A 22,964-nucleotide genomic window follows, 5' to 3' on the forward strand; every position below is an offset into this window, starting at 1 on the left:
ATCATATTGATTTTAGGTGCTGCATACTATTTCATGCTACATATTATGAATAAGCCTAACCTATTGAACTGTTCCTTATTTTTTGAAGCCTAGTTATGGCCAATATTTTTACTATCATAAACAAGCATCCTTCATTAGTCCCACTTTTTAGTAAAAGTGACATCCTGGTTTTAAATTAATGTATCATGCTTAAGGCTTTTAATGTATCTTCTTGAACTACATTACTGTTCTGGTAATATTTATAGAATTATCCAATCCTAATATACTTATCATAACAAAGGAAAAATTGCTCAGAGCAGTACTTCCTGAAGGATGGTGGACACCTACCTCTCTTCTACCTTCACTTGATCCTGCCCAGGAAAAGGGTTAGGCTCAAAGAAGTTTGGGGAACATATTATTTCCCACAGTTTGATATTCACAGCTCATATTAGCATTTCAAAGACTCTGAAAAGTCCAGCACTAAAGAAACATGTTCAATTTTGTTTAAGTCAACATTTATTAGCCAGGGCACACTGTTTGATGTAATACTTATTGGCACGCTTTAGAACATCCCTTGCTGCCTGAGAAAATAATTTAAAAATGCCCAAGTTTAAATAAAATGAAAATGCGCTGAGGTTTTACTCAAAACAAGTATAATTTAATATGGTTTATTTAGTGGCTAGCATTTGAAATACAATTTAAAATAATTATAACCATAAAGAAATACAATGGTAACCTTGAATAACGCTATTATTGGAACGTCTCAGTCTCATATTGTTTTCACATTTTGTTGACTGCTACACTTGAGATCAGCACTTTATTTTCACCATGTCTGAATGCACAGAGTATTTTGATGAGGTTCTATGGTATATGTAAGAATGAGATTGGGGGGCGCCTGGGTGGCACAGCGGTTAAGCGTCTGCCTTCAGCTCAGGGCGTGATCCCGGCGTTATGGGATCGAGCCCCACATCAGGCTCCTCCATTATGAGCCTGCTTCTTCCTCTCCCACTCCCCCTGCTTGTGTTCCCTCTCTCGCTGGCTGTCTCTATCTCTGTCGAATAAATAAATAAAATCTTAAAAAAAAAAAAAAAAGAATGAGATTGGGATCAAGGTTTGCAGTATATGTACTTCAATGGTTAAAATATAGTTCTCATATATGATACTGTAAGAAGATGCTCTAAATAAATCTTAAAGTAAAATTAATTTCATGACCATTAACATATTAACCAAAAAAAGAGAAATAAGATATTAATGCATAGTCAAATACTTGCTATCTTTCATTTGCTTTCAGATGATATCAACTTTTAGATGGAAATATAAGGATATATTGATCTTTTTCATATGTCAATCAAATACCTAGTTAAACATGAGTAGGACATCATATCCATGTGGAAAAAACTGCCTTGTCAATCAAATGTCTTGTTATACACAGGTCTGACATCAGATTTAAGTATAATAAGGCATAAGATTGACAACTAATTAGTCAAATGTGAGAAAAATAAATTGTCTTTTGTTTTCCTTTCCTTTTTTAAATGAGACAGTTCTTAGTTTTTCATTCACTCATTGCTAGTCCAAGTTGTAACATTTCATTCTTATTGCACTGCTATGCTATAACTCCCTTTAATTTTGTGCCATTTCCCTTATTTTTATTGGCATGCACATATATGTGATCTATATGTTGATTATATGGCACTAATTAATGGATCAAGTGTCAGTGTATATACAGTTATATGAAGGAAATTTTTTAAAATGAGAAAGCTAGTGCTTCACAGATTGTCCTGAGGAATAACCACCACAAAAAAATTGAACCCCTGAGGACTACAGAAACTTTGAACTCACTGACATTTACTACTAAATCCGTAGCAGTCCTATGTGCCAACAAATGTCACTAAACTCTTATACTTACTCTCCCTCCCAGGATCTAGAACATTCCTGCCTATGAGGATGGATCTCTTGTATATTGGAACTTAGTGTCTTACTATGGCTTAAAACTGCCCTACCAGTAAGACCAAGCCAAAGGAATAGCCAAGTCATCACATCGGTTCAGCAATTCGGTGATCGTGAACCATCAGTAATAGTTCTTTAGGAATGCATAAATTTTGAACCAAGTTCAGCAATCTGGGAGGAGACTAAAATTGTCCCACCACCTTGGTCTTTTAACACTCTCAGGGTTTAAAGGTGACCATCAGGTTTTTTTTTGAGGCCAGAAGCATTAAGTGATCTGCACTCAACATCATGGACATAGGACTGAATCAGAGCAGTTTAATTCAAATAAAAATGTCTCAAGCTCTCTCCTAGTGCAAGACACAGGGCTAAATTAAAGAAAGTAAAAACAGGGGCACCTGGGTGGCGCAGTCGTTAAGCGTCTGCCTTCGGCTCAGGGCGTGATCCCGGCGTTATGGGATCGAGCCCTGCATCAGGCTCCTCCGCTATGAGCCTGCTTCTTCCTCTCCCACTCCCCCTGCTTGTGTTCCCTCTCGCTGGCTGTCTCTCTCTGTCAAATAAATAAATAAAATCTTTAAAAAAAAAAAAAGAAAGTAAAAACAAAAACAAACAAACAAACAAAAAACCAAAATAAAAAAACAACCAACCAAACAAAAACAGTTGGCGATATACAATGACTGACTTCAACCTATTTGCTCTAATGGGGGTTTGGGCATGAAATGAAGGAATTATAAAACAAAGCAAAACCTTCTGATGCTTTCAAAGAGGCACCACAAATGTTATGAGAGATTAAAGAAGGAAGAATCCATATTTACAGCAGATCATGAAAATTTATTACTTGACCCAGGCCTTGGAAGGAAGAGTAGAATTTTGACTCAGAAAAAAAAAAAAAAAAGGAAGACAAAATATCATGGTGTGGAAGTTCATATTTACTGATTTTGGCAGAACAGAAAGAAGTTCAATTAGAGAGAGGAGGAGTTGAAAAACAGGAAGGTAAGTTGCTTGTCTCTTGTAAAGGGATTGAATGAAGCCTGAAGGTTATGTACCCAGTTCGATAGGTAGTCAGTAATGAAGTCAAAAAATCTTACTGATTTTGGTCTATTTTGGACAAACATGGTAAGAGACAGAAAGACCATCTGGGAAGCTATTGCATCATTCTCAGCGAATGGCAATGAAAATATAAATGAGAAAAGCCGAAAGGAAAATCAAAGAGAAAATGGAGGTGAGAGGCATTATAAAGGTACATTGTACTGAACTCTGCAAGTTCGGTGGGAGTTCCCCCCTCCCACTGGAGGTGGGAAATGAGACAGGGAGACACTGCAGACCGTCCCAAGCTACCGTAGTGACAACAAAATGAAGGTCGAACGGAGATCCAGAGAAGGAACATGGAGACTTACGAGTAGAAGACACACAGTACAGAAATAAATTGGAGAAGCTGATTGGGCCGATGATGAAAGTTCAGAAAGGTGAAGAGTCAAACAGACTAGAGACAGAAAAAAGTTGGGGAAAAAAGCAAAATACAATGTATGATTGAAAAATACAATGTATGGTGGGTATAATATCACACCGAAACGGAATAAAAATACAGCTCTTCACAATCAACTAGCATCTCTTTGCACCTCTTGCTAAGGCACCACCAGCCGTCATCTCGAGTTAAATGGTTGCCTGCAGATAAAGGTGCCTCCCTGCTCTATCAAAGGGAATCATCTCAACCATCCGCTTCCTTCCCCCCCTCTCTTTTTAAGTTCTGAAAGCAAACCTACGATGTATGAATGGCAGCACCAATCCCTCAATTCAGCCATATTCATTTTCCTCTGCCAAGATTCGTAAACTGAAAATGGAAGTTTTCAATGGAATCATGGAATAAAAAGCTCATCTCTATGGCATCTTGTGATCATGACACCCAGCCTGTATTATGGTCATGAAAGACCTTTTCACACTGAACAAAGACGTGTTTTCTGAGCCCAGTCACTTATTGTGACGTCCTGAGGCTGCATGTCACAAGAATATTTTTGGTAGAGTATAATCATTTTCTAACAGCTGTGTGCTCTAAATACTCTTTTTGAAAGTTGGTACCTAAAAGAGAAGTTTTCACTTGAGTTTGGTAAGCATTATATGTTAGCTGTCTTCAAATGTACATATCCTTTATTCTGGTTTATCTTGTATTAATCTTTTTTCAAATGAGGAGGCATTTCTTGAAAAACAAAATTATATTTATTGGATTTTTGATAAATGCATGACATGGTCAGGTAGGGTTATTCTGGCAATATAAACAAAGAGAGAGAAAGAGGGCTGGAAATGGACAGAATGCAATAATCTATTTTGACAAGTGACCTTATCAAGTTTATAAGAGTCATCATGGTCATTTACACGTCCCGTGGAAGAGATGGTATGTGATTTTAGGAGGCTGGTTTTATTTACTAATTGAAAAAGCTTTTGATGGCCTCATAGAAAAGAGTACTTACAGAAATAGGAAAGACACACACACACACACACACACACACACACACACACAGAGGGGTATCTCAACAAAACTACGAATTGCATCATGAAATCCAAATACTTAATTGCCATTTGGTCCTACTTCAGTACAAATTGAAGGCATGCAATAACTAAATATAATTCTAGCTTGAAGAAACTGTCCATTCAAATGTTAAGCATATACCCTCATTTCTTTACATTTTTTTACACTTGCCTTTTTGTTTGAATCAAATAATATGAGAAAGATGGAAAGAAGTTATCTCTCCTTTTTGATCAAAAGTAACAATCTTGCTTTTCCCATACTCCTATAAGTAATCCCACATACACGTTCATAGAGCCATTTGTCCAAGGCTTTACAAAATGCAATTTGCATATGTGAGGAAAAAGTTAATTTAAAATATGCATTTGCTCAAAAATTTTGGGTAAATAGTACCCAAAATTCCATGCACTATTTCTTAGCATTTTTCAACTGAAAGGCATTTCAACATTATGCATTAACATTGGTCAGATAAATACTTTGATTTGCTGGGCAGAAGCCGAAGTTCTGCAGAGATCCATAAAATAACAATACATCTTTTTTGTTTGCATGAAATAAAATTTTGAATATGCATCTATCTAGCAAAGGTATTTGGGGTGATCATGGGATATACATCAAGTGATCTGGTTCCAAATTTATACAAGTATTCATGGAATACTTATCTGCCAGACTCTCTTAGAGGAAATGGGGATACATTTGTGAACAAAATAATCTAAAATTCCTGACCTTATTTGAAGATGATAAAATGCCAAGGTGGAGATGGGGAATAGAAAAGAGTTAGGGAATTGGACGAGCTCGGGAAAGGGCTTGGGGTGTTCTATTTCAGACTGGGCAGGTCCAAACACCTTGAAAAGTTCATCACTGGGCATGGACTTCACAGTGGGGAGGGAAGTAGAGGAAACAGCCAGTGCAAAAGTGCTAGGATTGGGACATGCCTGGCACATACAAGGGACAAGAAAGTGTGACTAAAGGAGAATGAAGGAGGGAAGGAGAAGTGGCATAAAAAGACAGGTAATGGGTACAGGATCCTATAAAATCTTATAAGCCATTGTATTCTAAATGGAATGGGGAGCACAGCAGAGAGTTACAAAAGGGGTGACAAGATTTCTCTTATGTTTTTAAACTTTCACCTTAACTGTTCTTTGGAGAACTGCATGGAAGTAAGACGGCTATCTAGGAGACAATTTCTCTATGCTACGTCAGGTAAAAGATGGTGGGAGCTGAAAAGGAGGTATAAGCAGTGGAGGGGGGATGAGGCTGAGTCTGTGGATATATCTAGATGGTAGAACTTGCTGATGGATTGGGTGCGAGTTGTTAGGGAAAGAGGATTTAAGGATGATACCAAAGCTTTTGTCCCTGTGCCTTGGAAGGATGTAGTAGTCATTTACTTTCTTCAGGAACATTTGCTCTCAGTATCTTCACGACAAAAACAAGTTTAATACATAGGAAAATGATACTGCTTTGGAGCTAGTCATTGAGAATCTATTGATTCCGGCTCAACTAATTCAGAATTTACGATGACCCACCACAATTAGATTGGCCAAAGACTTCCCTTGTATCCTCTATAAAGGAAAGATTTGCAAAGAATATTAATACTGCCTACAAAATTTTAGGAAGAGAGGAGGGAAACATTAACTTGGAAAACAAACTCCTTCTTTCTGTTCCATTTTTTTTTTTTTTTTAGAAGTACCCCTTTATACAGGAAGATTTTCGTCTGTATAGAAATCCTTAAAGAAAGACTGTGAAACCTGAGCTTGGCAACACATATTTTTGTGTTGCTGTGAACAGCTGCTTTGCCTGAGTCAGCCCTGAAGTTCATCTGCTTCTCCTAAACACACATATGGGAAGACTAACCTAATGAAAAATGTTCAGCCTAGCTGGTCATCAAAGCCACGTGAATTTAATCAATAATGAGATTCCAATATGACACCCATCAAATTTGTCATAGTTTGAATTGTTTAAAAGAACATGTGATTTTCAGGTTCAAGATTGAGTGCATACATTTGTCCATCCTCTCGGCCAAAATCCCACCGAAATTAGCGTTGAGATGTATACACATGGCTAATATAATGGTCATAGCAAGGCAAGTGAGCACCATAGCAGGTAAGGGATTTGACAAACTTCGAGAGGACGGATGGCGGGTGGGATCATTTTTAAAGATATGCCACAATACAGAGAGCCACAGCTCAGCATGTTGCACGAGAAGACTTTATCAAAGTTGAGAGTCGCCATTTCCATCGATGCCCTGGAGAGGTGCCAGCCTTGCGGTCAGCAGATTTGCAGAGCAGCCGGGAGCTGGGGAGCTGGAACCAGTACAATTAGTAACGATGCTGTCAATGGAAGAGCTGGAAGAACCCGGACCACAGCTCCCTGCGCACATACAGAACACTGGCCCGATGGCATGTGGCCTCTGAGCAGAAGCTAGAGAACTCTTCCCCGAAGAAACGTGACAATCAATACTAGGAGACAGTGGGGAAGAGGGAGTATGAATAAATTTAAATTTAAAATAAATTTAAAATAAAGTCGTATTCTTCTTTGAGAAAGGGCAACCATGAAAGGGTTGTTGTTTTGGTGTTCTTACTAAACCATGTACACTTATCTCAGAAATATTTAACATAATGGTTGTCAAACTTTACTATTCATAAAACAACATTAGGGGATGGACGATTCTCAAACTTATGTGTTCATAAGGTTCGTGGAGGAGCAAATTAAAAAGCATAACCTCCAGACAGTCTGATTTAGTAGGTTGCCAGGGGGACTTAGGAATATGCATTTTGAAAAAGTACCCTTATTGACTCTGATGTAGAGAATGGAGTAAAAGGGAAAAAAAGAGCAGGCACATTTGGCGTGCTCTCTTGTACTAACATCTGTGTCCTCATCATTCTCCTCCATATTTATTCCTTTCCTACTCGTGTGTCAAAATCCAAGTCTTCACTGGCCTCCACCAAAATCTCTTTTCTCTAAAAGCCTATACTGCTTTTTCTTTTCCTTCCATTTATATGACAACTGTGCACTTTTTAAACATTACTGGTATTGTATCATTGAAATGTTATTGATGCATTTCATTGTTATTAATATTCCCATGTTTGTCTCCTGTCTCACCATAGAGTGTAACTTCGCCAAGTGCTTTGAATACATTAGCAGTTCCAATAATTATTCATAGATGATGGACTTACCGTCTTTATAGTAGAGACACCAAAACAAAAAAGGCGGGGGGGTAGGGATTGCTGTTGCTGAAGGAAGAAAGAAAAGAAAGGAAACATAAACAAATTCTGGAACCAGGTCACAATTTTTAAATACATCATTTTTAACATCTCTATTGTCATTTAATGAATTTCAAATTAAATAACAGAGATGCTGAAAGATAAATGCTTGGAATCCTGTGAACCCATGCTGGTCCACATGTTTTTCCAAAGTAGCTATTATGCACAGAACGCAGGCTACATATCACCGTGCCCAAAAGGAGCTTATAGTCAAATATGAGAAAGAAAATAAACATCAAAAGATAAAGTCAACCTTCAGCTCACTAATTCAAATTTAGAAACCTACAGCAAAGCATTGGTATATTCTAATGCAAATATAATCTTAAGAATCCTGATTTATTGGGTTTTTGGATCATTTACAATCATAATGATCTGAGTTTGAAAATATTTTATTTTGATTTTCTAAAAAATTGTTTAAATTGCCACTGCAAAATATATTCATGTTACTAAACAGAGACATTGAAGACTAACAAGTAAAAGTGTTCCTCAAACTCCTCATCCCCCTCTACTCATTACACTCCTCTTTCAGTTTACCGGAATTATCCCAGAGTAGGTTTCTGCATAATCACAAAACAAAGGTGATGACATTTATACAGTGTTTGCTTTGTGCTGAACACTGGGGTACGTGCTTTACTTGGACTGCTTCACTGACTCTCATAACGACCCTGTGAAATACAGACCATTCATATCTCCATTTTGCCAATGAAGGAACTGACACTGGGAGGAATTAAGTAATCCATCCGTAGGCATAAAGCTAGTAACCTGTGAAACCAAGATTCAAACCAAAGTAGAAGGACTCAACCTCTGACGTCTCCGTACCATAATATAGCTGTCAACATGTGTATCAAATCATATGGGAATCATGGGAAATACATAAGTGAGTTATGCTTAAATGTATATGATTTTTGTTACAGAAATGAGATCGTGCCATATGTATCTTGCTATGATTGGGAAGATTAGATGGGATGGGCCAAGTCAGTGCCAAGCGCGGTACATGGAAGCGCCTCAAACGGTCTCCCTTCTAACTTCTAGACACAGTGAGGCATTTGATCTGAAATGATTTCTGTTCACCACAGAACCTGTCACTTACTGGTGCTTCATAAATATTTCTTTCAGCTTTTTCAAACAAATTTGGCTAAGAACATGTTTTTAATATAAGAGTTTATTCAAAATAAACTAAGATGAAACTCATCTGAACAAAACTACAGTAAATGGTTGGCAGGAAGATGGATGATAGAAACCTACTTGCCCCTTTGGCTACGCCTGGAAGGTTTCTGGAAGACCACGCTTTCATTCTATTTTGAGGAGGTCACTTTAAAAACAGTAGCCACTACTGTTAACGGGGGAGCAATCAGATAGTCAGTCAAAGAGGATTCCCTTTTAGGAGCTCTAGTGGTCCTAAATTTACTCACATGGATCGTAGGGAATTTAGTCTGTTTCAGAGCAGGGTTCATGGACAACCTACAGCAGAATCACCTGCAGTGCTTGTAAAAAAAAGTGTCATTTCCTGGGCAGATGCAGACGATTTCAAGTGTGATCTGGAAACTTGCATTTTTAATAAGCATTCCACTTGAAACTTATGTTCCTGGAATTTTAAGAACCATTGATTTGGATTTTACAGTAGAATCATGTTGCTAGAAGCATTAAAATGCATTGGAAAATGCTTAAATTAAGCCAAAATTTTCCCAATTTTTAGTGCAAAAATAATAGAAATATATGACTTTTGCCAGGAATCTTCCTTTTGAATGAATGACTTCATTTAAATGCCTTTGTGTATGGATATAAAAGGGCGTTAATATACATTTTGATGCAACATGTCACAACTCCTCATGTCTAGATAATTTTGCCAGCAATAGCAAGTATATAGCCTTCCTTTAAGAAATTAAATGTTAGATTTTTCACACTTTGTTTTGGTTTCCATAACAGGCATCTTTTTTGCGCAGGGCAAATTATCAAGTCTTCACTGGTTTGTGTTTTCCTCTATGATGAGAAATTGCAGTTTTTGCCTCTCTTACTTTAGAATGTGTTAAATCAAGTCCAAATTTTTTGAAGAAACAGTATACGGAATGAATTTGAACTGAGTCTATAAGCAGGGAGAAAGCCCAAATTGAATCAGAACTGAAATTACACTTTGATTTAGTTATCTCACTCTGCCCCCGAAAAAGTGTTCCACAAATGGTAGAAAACAATGCTCCCAACTTAAACAGGAAATAAATAAAGTTCTGGTTTTGTGGCATACGGGACCACCGAAGATTTGACGGAGGAGCCGATAAACTAGAATAGATACCGGTATTAATTGCACTCATACAAACACCGTCCTGGAGGACATCCAGGAGAGAAGGCATGGTCTCTGCTCTCTGGGAGTCCACAATCTATAAGTGGAAGAAAAGCATGACACAACATAGCAAGTGAGAAATGTTATAAAGGAACATGAGTAAAATGCAAGGGGAGTTTATAGAAAAGCAAGATTATTTTTGAATGCAAAAGGATTATGAAAGTCTTCAAGTAAAGTTGACATTTGGAATTTATTTTGAACAATTAGAAAAGGGAATGAGGATTCAAGGTACAGGGATCTGACCACTCTTTCCACACAGCACCCCCCCTCACGTTTTTGGTTGTGCCATAGTTGCCTAGGTGGAAGAAAGAGCCAAGCAAATAGAAAATTGTCACCATGTTTTGCAACCCAAACCAGTTACAAAAATCCTTATTCCTGGAGAACATATTACACTATTGCTCACTTTGGGGCCTCTTCCCACCAATCAGTGAGCAATAGGTAGAGAGGTGAGGCAATATAGACATAGAAACATCTAGATGTTTACTCTGTCTGTGGGAGACGCCATAAAGTCTACAGAAAAACTGCAAACCCATAGGCTCAGGGAAATCAGTATTACAGACAACCACAACATTCTCCTGTGAGTTCATCCTTTGCCTAATACAGAATCTCTCTGCCCCTCCCCCCAAGTCCTCCCAGAACTTACCTGAAGGCAGGACTAGTTAGATCATGTGTTTTTCCTCCCCAATTATTGTTTTACTTTATACACGTATGGTTTAGGTCATCATAAAATAAAAATAACCTGTAAAGGAGCCCTATCACTCAGCAATGTTTGTGCAACTCAGTTCAAATTGTATTACACGCACTATTTGGTCAAACTCCTGTGGGATCTTGGCCCATCAAACTCCCTTGGGATATAAATGTAAACATTTTTCAGACTCTACCTCCAGAACTGGTCTGTTCTACAGTATCTTTCTGACCTGTACATTATCTCCTTAACTCACACTGATTATATCAGTTGACTATGGATATAATCATGCTATGTAACAACCAACCGAAAGACCTTAGTAGCATATAACAATACACATTTATTTAGCTCATGCATCTGTGTGCCAAATGGGCGTTGGCTGATCTGAGCTGGGCTCAGCTGAGTAGTTCTGCTGGTTTCAGCTAAATTTCCTCATGCATCTCTCATCCTCCTCCTGGGACCAAGAGACTAACCAAGGCATGTTTTACCCCTGAAATGGCAGAGGTCCAGCGGAGCAAGCAGAAACATGCTAGTCTCTTTAAGGCTAAGGCTTGAAACTGACACACTGGCACTTCTAGTTACTTTGTTACCAAAAAATAAATCATAAGTTCCATTCTGTTATCAAAAGCAAATCACAAAGCCAAACCCAAATGCAAGAGGTAATGTCCCTTGAAAAGGAGGAACCGTAAAGTCAGATGGCAGAATGCACAGATATACCTCACCCATGAATTAGTCACCAGTATACTCCCTTGACACACGGTCTTTACTGCTAAACCCAACAGCACAATGTAGTATCAGGATACCATAATTTGCTTCTAGAGGATCTCTAGAACCTCAAAGAAAGTCTGACATGGAGACATTAACATTTCTTGATAGGCAGATGGCAGGGAGGTAGGAAGCTAGACTATCTCAAACACAGGACAAAATTGCTATAAAGGGAGAACATGACTCTATTTGCTAAGTTTTTTAGATCTGCTACCATTTTTTTGCTTTTAATCCTCTGAAAGCAACTGAAAACAAGTTCTTAATAATACCTGAAATGATCAGAGGTGAACACAATATACACTTAATTTTTTTTCCTTTATTTCCTCCATGAAAACTTGACTTAAAGTACTCCCTCACTCTGAGAGTCTTTTGCAGATCTTGGAATGAGTAATATCAGTAGTCACTGCCAATGTTCCTGGATATGTGGTATGGCAAGGAAAGACACTCCCTTCATCACCTGACAGTGGTAAGACATTAAATATTTTTAAAGGCCACTAATATAATTAAGTTTGGTGCATTCAAAGGTCAGGATTTGTCAAGAGACTAGAACATTTAGGATTAAGAAATGTGGATTTCTTTATAGGTCTATTTGGGTAAGATCCTTAAAATTAAACCTTCTTAAGTCTCCTCTAAGAGGCAGTTGATTCTGTATGTATAGATATTATTACTAAGGGTGGTCAGGTCTTTGTGTTTGTGGGGTATTTTTTGTTAATTCAAAGAGTTCCAATTACTTAATAGCAGTAGTGATTCCTAGGTAATTACTACTAACTACTACTACTCAAGTCTAGGGTGCTTATGGCAACGTGCTAGGGAATTTACACACATTATTTTTTAATCCTTAAAGTAACTCACTGAGGAAACATCTTTTGTGCTTTTTTTGCAGAAAACTGAGGGCTAGAGAATTTGAGACATGCTCAAACCAACCCAAAGAAATGCGAGAGCCAGAATTTAAACACAGGTCAATATGATTCTAAAGTTTGTAGGTTCTCTTCGTAATACCTAGCTGTAGTCTGCATTTTAAAGCATTACTACGTATTTAAAAATAAATGCTTTTTTTAAAAAATATTTTATTTATTTATTTATTTATTTATTTATTTATTTATTTGACAGAGATAGAGACAGAGACAGCCAGCGAGAGAGGGAACACAAGCAGGGGGAGTGGGAGAGGAAGAAGCAGGCTCATAGAAGAGCCTGATGTGGGGCTCGATCCCATAACGCCGGGATCATGCCCTGAGCCGAAGGCAGACGCTTAACCGCTGTGCCACCCAGGCACCCCAAAAATAAATGTTTTTAAGCCAACAGAATAAAGACTTGAAGTTATAGGCAATACCAAAGTCTCTAACTTACTCCCCATCTGACAACCTGTGGATGCTAAGCTCACATGTAGTTGTTGATATGCAAACAAATGCTTTAATGCCCAATATTTGGACCGGAAAGGCAAAATGCACTGACCATACAAAATTCTCCTGAAATCTATGTATTAGATTATGTGTACTTTGGACACCATCTCAGGATTTCAGGTCACATGTTTTTCACATATTTATTTTTAAAGATTTATATATTTATTTTAGAGAGAGAGAGTGCAAGAGCATGACTAGGGGGAGGGGCAGATGAGAGGGAGAGAAGCAAACTCCCCAGTGAGCCGGGAGCCCAACATGGGGCTCGATCCCATGACCCTGAGACCACAACCTGGGCTAAAATCAAGAATTGGAAGCTCAACCAACTAAGCCACCCAGGTGCCCTTTCACACATTTATTTTTTGAAGCTTTGGTTGTGTATTAGGAAAAGAGGGGAAGGCATAACAGAATGAAACAGACCTGAAGAACATGATTTTATTTTAAATGACAGATGAAGAAATCAAATGGATCATGACTCTTATTTATATCCAATTCCCAGAGTTGCCAGATGGCAAAAAGAAAGATCCCCTTTTCCTTTTCTCTCATACTCTGTCCCCTTCCTTCTTCTCTTTCCTTTTATTCTTTTCCTTTAAAGAGAAGGAACATTTATTAGATTTTTTTAAGTTTATTTATTAGCCAGACAACATTTTAACTGCATTCATGGCGTCTGAAATAAATGCTGAAAATAATCACACACAATCCTGCTTTCATCTCCCAACCCCTATCCAAGGTGAGGAGAAAATGAGACGACACAGGTAGGCTAGAATAAACACCAAATAATTATCTCAGTAATGAATTGTTAAAGTGCCCAGAGAGGACAGTGCAAGTCAATGAATATGTCTTATCAACACATTAAAAAGGCATTTAAAAGGGAACTGCGATCTTTAGCCACTACTACTTCAGAATTGCAAGCAGCAAGATAAAAAACCAAGGGCAGGGAATGGCATTAAATTGGAATAAAGAGAAAGACTAGCACTAACTCTGTTTTTGTTTGTTTTCATTTGAATTGGGGATGCCCTGGTGTTTAATTTGTGTAAATACACACATTGGAGTCAAAATAGAATTAATTAACATGCAATCAATGGTATTACAAATGCCTTACCCTGCACATATAATCAGGAATCCACACCTAAAATCCAAAGTGGAAGAGCTCCAGATGGAAAATCTGAGTGGCAGAGCGGTCAGGGACCAGACAAAGGTCACTTTGCTACATAGTGATGGAGTCCTCATTAGAAACCATAAAGACGAAGAGCAAGTCAAGAAGCAGCGAATAAGCCCATGATTTTGCACGTGTTACTTTCATCTTAAATATAACTCTCAATGATACCTATTTCTAAGCAAGAACATTCATATTTCTCCAAAGAGACAGAACATGCAGCAAAAACAGGATCCGGGCTATCTGTGTCTGACAGAGGCCACCATACTTGCACAACATCACTACTCTTCTGGAACTTTATTCTCATCCGCCATTCGCAACTCCTCATAAATGGATACTTTCTGTAAGATTCACGATTGCTGTCTTCGTTCCTTCATCCAAGAACAGATTGTTGATGTTGCATACAATGAATCTGACCCAAGTATGTAGTATCATGACTGGTTATACTGTCGCTCCTGATTGCCTGACAGATTTCCTATATAATCATTACCCTTCTGCTGCCAGTAAAAGAAGAGTAGGGTCAACATCACACTTCTTAAATATGAGATGAGAACACAGAATGGAACCTGAGATACAGAAAAGATTCCTAAATGGGTGTGTCATAGAAATGATGAAAACAATCAGAGATGAAGAAATATACACTACCTGAGTACATGACATGAGCTGTAGAGATATCGCTCACCTAAAATCCAAAGGGTGATTTTTTTTTTTCACATAAAATAAAGGTGTGTCAGGGATTCCCCAAAATATGAAACACTCTGCTGAGAGATCCATCCATACCTGACAAACTCTGTGCAGAGGTGATGTTGTTCCCAGTTGATACATGAGTATGGACTCATGCATGAGTATGCATACATGGAAAACGAGTCTGAGAGAGGCTCATTAAGTTGCCAAGGTCACTGAGCTAATAAGATAGAGAACTGGGGATTCCTGAAACAACAGTATATGCTCTCAACAACACACTGCCGCTGAACTAGCCACTTCTGTGGTCCAATTACAGGTGTCTTTGGGTCACATATGCTGTATTCATATATGAAATTTTATTTTATTTTTTTAAAGATTTTTTTAATTTATTTGTCAGAGAGAGAGAGAGAGCACAAGCAGGGGGAGCGGCAGGCAGAGGGAGAGGCAGGCTTCCCGCTGATCAGGGAGCCAGATGTGGGACTCGATTCCAGCACCCTGGGATCATGACCTGAGCTGAAGACAGACGCTTAACTGACGGAGCCACCCAGGCGCCCCCATATATGAAATTTTAAATTTAATAGAGCCCCGCCAAAATAAGAAAATAGATTCTGACACCCAAATTGAAAATTAAAAAAAAAAAAATGGAAGTGAAGATAATCCTATCCTTTGGGGTATCTTTCTTTAATCTCCAACATGGTGGAGGATTGAGTACCCCTCCACCACTTACTCCTTCATCACAGAGCTCACCGCGTTACACTGAGATTATCTGGTATTTTGCCTTTATTTTCTCATTTTACCAAGCTGTGGAAAGGTGGAGACCACTGAATTTAGGATCTTACTTACCTAAAATGCTTTCTAATACATGGGTATCACCACATAAAGGTTTATTGTCTGACCTAGTTGAATCATCACCATTGGGGTCTGCAATTTCGCCAGCATTTTGGAACTCTTCGAGATTTTGGGTCCATGACAAGCTGGAGAGCCTGTGACATATTATTCATCTAGCAAAATGGTGGCCATCTATCTATGCAGTGGTAGCAGAGCTATCTACCCACTGACACACTTAAAAAAATAAAAGGCAGTAAAGGAAATTAGGGAACAGAGGCTGTCATGCATACTAAGGCCCCCTTCACCACACACAAAAGGGTCTTTCTGCACTCCTTGGACAATAGAGAATGGGTACCCTGTGCCTGCAGTCATCAAAGCCGATCTCACATAATCTCTGCTAAGTCTCTTCAAAAACCCAGGAAGATACAGAGCCTCAAGGCTCACGGTCTCATCAGAGACAGATGTGAAATAGAACTACCAGCCTCCTGAAATAAGTTCATCAGCTCAGAAAAGAACAAACGAGACTTGACAACATTCTTGTCAAGAGAATTGATAGGAAAGGCCAGGGCTTTGCCACATGAGTACACACTGATTGTTGCTCGGGGCTTAGAGAATGATGAGCAAGTGGAGGCTCTTCGCTGGGAACGTTAGCCATGAACGTTCAGAGAAAGAAAAGGGTGATTAGAGCGAAAAGTTGTGAACTCTCCGATGCCACTGTACCTGAGAGCAAACTAACTTTTTTCTCTCTGAGTTGTCTGAAGCTGATCTAAAAAGAAGAAAAAGAGAAGGAAAAAACCTGCACATTTTTTTTTCTTTCATTTGTGATAACGTTTCAATGCCAAAGAGAAAATGTGATGAAAATGCCAAAGAAAAGAACTGTGGAATCTATAGCCTTCATTGTGTTTATAGAGATTATGCTTCTGGTTGTTAACAGACTCCAGAAGGTAAGCAAGTACTGGATCTATGCATTTAAAATAGAAGAGAGCGGGCACAGTTCCCACTTTTTTTAGTAGAGCAAAATGATTTGGGGGCTGAATATAATTTCCTTTTCCATATAATAAAAACTTTATAAGAAGTTACTCTCTAACTCAGAGTTCCTGTAATTTTTATTCTCTTTTCTTTCTACAACGTCTTCATGACAAAAAGCCACGGCCGTCCAGTTTTGTTATTTCCCAACCTGAAACTGTGAGGCAGTTAGAAGCTTGCAAAGGATTAGCACACAAATATTCTTGCTCTTGTCTTTATCTGCTCTGATTACGGTCAAAGTACTCCCCATCTCTACCCCCGTACCACACGCGTACCTATTGGAACCCTCCCTCCCACACACACACACGCACACGCACACACACATTATTTCAGGTCTGAGTATAAGTTTATGCTCAATGCATTCAGAGCAAAACAGAATGTGTTCCATTTCTCGGGGCCGCAAATAAATCAGGTTGAGAAACGCGGAGGAAATGCAGATATGAATAAATTATTCCAAATGACTCCATTCACAATATCCCCAATATTATTGCATCAAGAAGGTGCCAAGTGTATTGGTTAAATGAATGATGGCACAGTCAGGCAATAGGCTACTATGGAGGCCATTAATAATGGGGTCTTGGAAGAATATGTAATGACTCTCAAAGATGTCCATGATATATTGTTGGTTGAATAAACAGACTACAAAACAACGCCTACAGTTTATTCCCAATTTTGAAACGACAAAATATGATCATTTGACTACCAGTCTCATCTGCATCTAATAGCAAAGAAAAAAAATAGTCTAACCTGAAGCCCTAGAATGTATTTTGAAGAAAAAGATGGGAAGGAAAACATTCCCGAAAACATCTTTTTTTCTCTGAGTGGTAGAATTTTCTCTTGTTTGCTTTTCTAGTAAACTAAGCAAAGACAAATGACAAACAAGAAGATGACCTACCTTTTCCCAAAATCAGTGAGTTTGAGGATCTTGAAAAATAACCTCACAAATAAGGTATCATTGGATATTTTTTAATTGAGCTATCTTTCAATGAAGAGAAATTGCTTACTGATCCCTCAACCTTAAATAGTGAAATGATGAAATACATAACCTAGCCAGGGTCCCATTAATCACCATCAACGCGACTGTGAAAATCACACCTGAGAATGCAGAACTTTCTGTGATTTGGAGCGTGAGTAAAAGGAAGGGGAAATAGGAGGCAAATGAAAATTAGTAAAAAAAAAAAAAAAAAAAAAAAATCTCCTTACGATCTCTCTTCCATGCTTCTGCTTCTCCATGGATTTTTTTTTTAATGAAATTGTTTCAAAATTACATGAAATGCAAAATGTAACAGTAAATCATTTATGGCTCATAATGTTTCTCCTTTCATCTGCTTCTGTTGGTAGGCTGGGTCTTATCCACTCCGCTTTTCCAGGAAGATCATTGAGCACTCAGAACCAAAAATGATTAATATCGCTGGAGAGCTGGAAGGAAATACTATCTGAAACTCAGTTCTCTATTTTTTTTTTCCTTTGATAAATTCGAGTCTGGACTGAAGTTAGTTCTTATGCTTATTTAGTACTCTGTGGACACTAAAAGCCAACTCTAGGATAACAACAAAGCATCAAAACAAGACCAATCAGAGCTGCCACATATTGAGACTTTACCGGGCTAAGCACTTTATGTGGTTTCTAAATACACGCATGTGTATGTACAACCTTCACAGGATTTCTGAGATAGTTTTATCCGTATAGGAAGTATTTAAAAAACACCCCAAAACCTGAGGCTCAGACTCATCCCAGTTCACCCAAGCCCAACCAGCAACCCAGCACTAGAACCGGAAGCGGAAGTGTAGGTTTGTCGAATTCACACTCTGTGCACCAAACACTGATTTTTTACCTCATGGGCTAGCTCTTTAAAAACAGAGATTTGGTCAGTCACTAACCCACGAAAGTGGTTTTTTAAAGATTTTATTTATTTATTTGAGAGAGACAGAGAGAGAGAGAGAGTAAGCATGAGCGGCGGGAAGGACAGAGGCAGAGGGAGAAGCAGACGCTGCTGAGCGCGGACCAATGCGGGGCTCATGACCTGAGCTGAAGGCAGACGCTGAACCCACTGAGCCAGAGCCACTCGGGCGCCCCCACCAAAGTGTTTCTTAAGTTTAATTAATGATTCTCCCTTGATGGGAAGACGAAGTTACACAGAAGACGCAATTGGATACACACTCAAATTACAACAGGCCTAAAAACACGAACTAACTTGGAGGAGGTCAGAGTGCTGCTTGACCTCGTTTCACTGGTCCTAATCCATCCTAACTAGGTTCAGGTGAGGACAAGAGTCCTGCCTTGCAAACAGAGCACGCGCCACAAGCTGTACTAAGTGAAGAGATTCTAATTAGCTCTTTTGATTGTACATCTCTTTGCACATTTGTTATTTAAGGTGGAAGAAATAGAGATATAGCCATTTATGCTTTGGGAGGAAGGAAAAGAGAAAAAAGAAAAGACGAGGGGGACAAAGAAGAAAATACAGAGATTCAGATATTATTGTTTCCCTCTGCGTACAGCACCCAATTCATTAATTTAAAGTTTCTGAGATGTGATCAGTTTTTTAAAAAATCCGGATTGTCAAAAGTGCAACATAAATCAACACGGATGTAACAAAACTAGTCAGAAAATGAGGGGAAAAAATGACATCTTTCAAGATCACTGTTCCACAGGGTACAGAACAAGTTGGCAGTGTGCCGAACATCATACATTAACTAGCATAAGCACTAAAAAAAAAAAAAAATATCTGACAGTCAATGCAGATCAGAGTTAGGCGGCAAAAGAGCCAGTCCTCCCTGGGGATGGATGTGCTGTGATGTCTCTGATGGTAGGGATTTCTTAACCACATCCAAAGGTCTATTTTATCGTGTCTATCATAATACACATTTTGTGTGTCTCTCTTAGAATAGAATCCACAGCCATGACTAAAAAAAAATTCACACAGAAGAGTATGAATATGAGTTTGAGACATCCAGAAAGTCTGAAAGTGCAAATCACTTTCTCCATTTATGGATACTTGACAGAATGAATCAATAGTGGGTATTATGGATGGGGGGGAGGAAGGCTTAAAAACTACTCAAAACGTAAGGAAAATGATTACTTATATGATGTTTATTCAAAAGGCCATTGCTTATTTCTTCCCTACTAGACATTTTCTTTGCATTAATTGATTTTTTTGTGTGTTTTCGATGAGTCTGTCAGTCATCTATTAAACGTTAAACATTGTAATACGTATTAAAGCACTAGAGATACTAAACTAAATTTAGGTTTTACCTCTAAGGAGCTCAGCCAAGTTAATTTTGGGGGGGCAAAACATTAATCTTGTAAGAGAAAGGTGTCTTAGAAATTTGGGGTCAATAGCTACGGAATGAGAGTCAAGAAAAAAAGAGTAAGGAATGAAATGGGAGCTGGCGAACTCTGGAACAGAAGGAAAGGAAAGGGAAGAAAAACGCGTGAGAAGCAGGACCATACAGGGGAACAGGAGGAGCTCCGCACAGACAGAATCGATTAAGAGAGGATCACAAACTGAAACTGAAGCAGGGAGCCTTCATGAGGGAATAAAAAAAGGCATGGTGAATATGTCAGGAGAAACTAAGGAGAAAGAAAATTGTGAAAGGAAAAGTTGAAGAAAAAGGAATACTGATTGGCAATGAGATAACATGAGACAAAAACATCCTACCTAGAAGTTGAACAGGCAAGGTTATTGGCTCTTGTACTTGAGGCGAACTGCAGAGAAATGTAGAGGGAATTCAATTTAGGATGAAAATTTTAAAAGCCTTGTGGAGGGTAGAGGCGGGTGGGAGGATGGGGTGGTTGTATTAACTGGTTTATCTGAAGTCGTAGCTCTGGGTTTGGAGCACGGGCAACCCAGCTCAGCTACGGTAAGATAAAACAGGACTCGTTAGCATTCTTTCCTGCTTTTCCTCCATCATTGCCTTGGGATAAGTAGTACTTGTTTCTACAGTAACAATTCGGACCTGTAGTACTAGTGCGAATGTCAGGAGGAGGAAAATCAGGAAGAATGAGTCCTGTGTTATTGAGGAGTCGAGAGAATAAAGGGAAAGAGGGGACTAGAGCAGTTCCTTCCCCATTGTGTCTTCCTCAAATTCCCGGGGCTGAGAAGTCCCACTTAACAAGTCTTTTCTTCTCACTGTGCTTCTGCCTTAACCTGAGTAGTTCTGTGGGGTAGGGGCTGATGGAAAGTCATTTTCAAAGGCCAGGTTCTCCCCTAGGGCACATTCGACACCTTCCGGACTCTGCTCCTCAAGTTGAAAATGAGCCCGCAGCTTCCTACACACACACTGCCTGCCAGAGTGGACAATGAGCCCACGAGAAAAAGGGGTTAAAGATCTAAAAGCTAACACATTTGAGGGAACAACTATTTTGAAATAAAAACCTTAATAAACTGGAATAGACAGTTTTGTTTTGACTTTTTTCGACAAAGTCTAAAATTAGAACAGGTGCACCAGAATTTAAAATGTGCAATTTAAAGATAAAATTGTAGATTCTCCAAGAAGAAAGAGAGTGAAGGAAAAAGAAACAGATAATATATAAACAATTTTAAGAGATAAAAAGATTAAATAAAAGTGCTAGCATCCAGAAGATAGGACATTCAGAAAGAAAGAATATAAAAGTGGAGAGAAGGAAATATTTGAAAAAATAATAAATTTCTCATAATTAAAAAAAAGATGCAAAACAGATTTAATGGTTCCATAAAATGCCAGAGCATATATATTTTTTAAAATACTCCCATGTAGAGAAAATTTAAGACTATTAATGACAAAACTTAGAATTACCTTAATGATTTCAAGAATGAAAAAGCAGAGTATATATAATCAATGGACTATTACTCAGCCATCAGAAAGAACGATTACACAACATTTGCAGCAACATGGACGGCACTGGAGGAGATTATGCTAAGTGAAATAAGTCAAGCAGAGAAAGACAATTATCATATGGTTTCACTCATTTATGGAACATAAGAAATGGGAAGATCGGTAGGAGAAGGAAGAGAAGAATGAAGGGAGGGTAAACGGAAGGGGGAATGAACTGTGAGAGACTGTGGACTCTGGGAAACAAACTGAGGGCTTCAGGGGGGGGGCAGGGATTGGGATAGGCCGGTGATGGGTATTAAGGAGGGCACATATTGCATGGTGCACTGGGTGTTATACGCAAATAATGAATCATGGAACATTGCATCAAAAACTGGGGATGTACTGTATGGTGACTAACATAACAAAATAAAAATTATTTAAAAAAAAAGAAAAGAAAAGAAATCAGAACAGTGGATGCAAGAAGACAATGGGGTAATGTTTCTGAAATATTGAGAATAAGGAATTTGAACCAAGAATTTTACATCTGGCCAAACGATAATTCAAATATAAAGTAACGATTAAAAAAATATTGCCAGACATAGAAACCTTTAAAATTTTACCACATAAATACCCACTTGTAAAACAGTCTTGGATTAAGTACTTAAAAGAGGAAACATAAATACAAATGCTGCAGGAGATGTATGAAGCAAAAGTGAATAAACATCTAGTTAGTGTTTGCTGTGGTCCTTTCAAAAGTAGCTAAGACCAAAGGGAAGAAAAATAGGAAAGACAGGCATTAAAAACCCCAAATTAAAAAACAATTATTAGCACAATGCAATGGGAAAGAAGACCAAGATATGAGCTTTCTCAAATTCTTGTTTATTATTGGAAAGTTATAAATTTTGTTTTTTAAAAATAAGGCTGGGGAGAGATTGTAAAGAAATAATCACTTCCTCTAAAACTCAACTAGGTGAGATGAAGCGATGCCCTCGTTGAGAATGACCAGGACAACATAGATTTTGAATCTGCTAAATGATATTGCCGGGCTGAACAGGCAGTTAGGACTCACAGGGCCAAGATCTAGAAGAGTAAAGAAATACAGGAAGGTGAACTAGGCATTTGGCACCGTTTTTACTCTGGAAAGTTTCTGCCTACTTGAGAAAAGGAATCTGAGAGGCTGAGAAGCTCAGCGGAGAGACTGAAGACTAGACAGTCCAGGGCCCACCAAGGTAGGTCAGGTGGCTAATAAAATCCCAACTTTTGAGCTGGGGACCGAGAGAGCCTCATTCTAGATTTGAGCGTGAACAGAAGTAGACTAGGCAGCCAAGGGACCAAAGCCCCCAAATAATTTTCAATCCCTACTTGAAATAAGGCGATCCCTACTAAAAAGAAGGATTGAGAGTCCTCCTTGCCTCTAGCCAAAAGCAAACTCAAATTCTTTCATGAAAGGTATAGGAACCTGGGATTCAAATGGTCTCTACCATTTTTATGTACTATATCCAGCACACAATATAAATAATCAAAGCTGTGAAATTAGAGGGCAATAAGATCATAAAATGAGAGGAACAACAGAAAATAGAAAATCACCCAA

At 38.5% G+C, this 22,964-nt stretch overlaps 1 long non-coding RNA gene across 1 annotated transcript in view; it reads right to left on the minus strand.

Annotated features, from left to right (window-relative positions):
• The window catches only part of LOC121103071, a 121,726-nt gene that overhangs the window by 17,543 nt on the left and 81,219 nt on the right, over positions 1-22,964 (minus strand). The window lies entirely within an intron of this gene.

The sequence above is a fragment of the Ursus maritimus genome, unplaced genomic scaffold (genome assembly GCF_017311325.1).
Source record: "Ursus maritimus isolate PB19 unplaced genomic scaffold, ASM1731132v1 scaffold_17, whole genome shotgun sequence".
In the NCBI taxonomy this organism is placed as follows: domain Eukaryota; kingdom Metazoa; phylum Chordata; class Mammalia; order Carnivora; family Ursidae; genus Ursus; species Ursus maritimus.